Here is a 1,276-nt window from a genome sequence, read left to right as displayed (position 1 = left end):
ACAACTTCAATAGGAATAGGAAGAGTGTCGTTGGCGTTCGATCTCAATAACTTGAAATCGATAACCTATAAAAGAGGTAATCGTCTGCAACAGATCCGATAGAGGGCAGATTAATCGTTAGGCATGAATCTCTTGATCGATAACAGGAAAAGCGATGAAGAGATGAAGATGATAGGTCACCAGTTCTCTCTCTCTCTCTCTCTCTCTCTCTCAAGGAATGCGAAGAGACGGGACAGAATGGAACAGAGAGAGGCGATAAGCGGCTGTAGGGGGGCAAAAATCGTAAACTTTTGACAAAAGGTTGTAACCATCGGTGACTCGTCAGATTGTGCCACGTGGATTAATAATGTATTACTTCTTAATTTTCTAATTCTACAGTTTAATCCAATCACTTATCCTCTCACATACTCTCTTTCTTGGCATTGTTCTTTCTTTCTTGGGGAAAGTTTTTGTATATGGTGGTGCACGGTGCATGATGCTCGATCATACTTTTAACCATTGGATGAGCATGATCATGTACAGTACACAATCCATTATTCCCATCCAACGGTTGCAGGCAATTGTTTACGAAACCTTTTGTCTTCTTTCTTTCTTTCTTTCTTTCCACAAAGCATTTTTGGTAATCAAAGCATTATCATGCAACTCTTATTAATCTTGAGGCAAGAGTTTTTGTACATGGTCATGCATGGTGTTGTTCGTGCATTCGACCATTAGATGGGCATGATCGTATACAATACATTGATCATCAATCACATCCAACAGTTGCAAGCACGATTGTGAACGAAACTTTTTATCTAATCTTGGCAGTTTCTTATTGAATTAAGGTTTAACATGTGAGAAAGACACTATTGGGTCTACCTTTCTATAAAACTTTAATCTTTCAACCATCCGTTACAAAATATGATAAATGAAAGGGATGTTTTGGTCCAAGAATGCAAAACAATTGGTAACTTAGGAATTAGGGCATCCATTTTTTGTTTTATTTATTTATTTTGCAATTTAAACAGAAGACGTGCAGTTAGAGCCAAGATCAGCCTTCCCCAATCGACACTGCCAGTCGTGCAGTTAGAGCCTCCAACGAATTTTGGAATGCAACAGGGGTTCCCTCCACACCCAGTCTGCCGGCATTATCTGCTCAGTCGTGCCCTCACTGGTGCCCCCCTAGAGAAGGCAAAGTTAAACTGAATACTGATGCTTCGGTGGGCTCTGAAGGTCACCGCAGTGGAATTGGTTTCATAATTCGATCCTCGGAGGGCCAATGTTTGCTCGCAGCTTC

Source organism: Telopea speciosissima, chromosome 2 (assembly GCF_018873765.1).
Source record: "Telopea speciosissima isolate NSW1024214 ecotype Mountain lineage chromosome 2, Tspe_v1, whole genome shotgun sequence".
Lineage (NCBI taxonomy): Eukaryota > Viridiplantae > Streptophyta > Magnoliopsida > Proteales > Proteaceae > Telopea > Telopea speciosissima.
The sequence above is the reverse complement of the archived record's forward strand: the minus strand, read 5'-3'. Positions refer to the sequence as shown.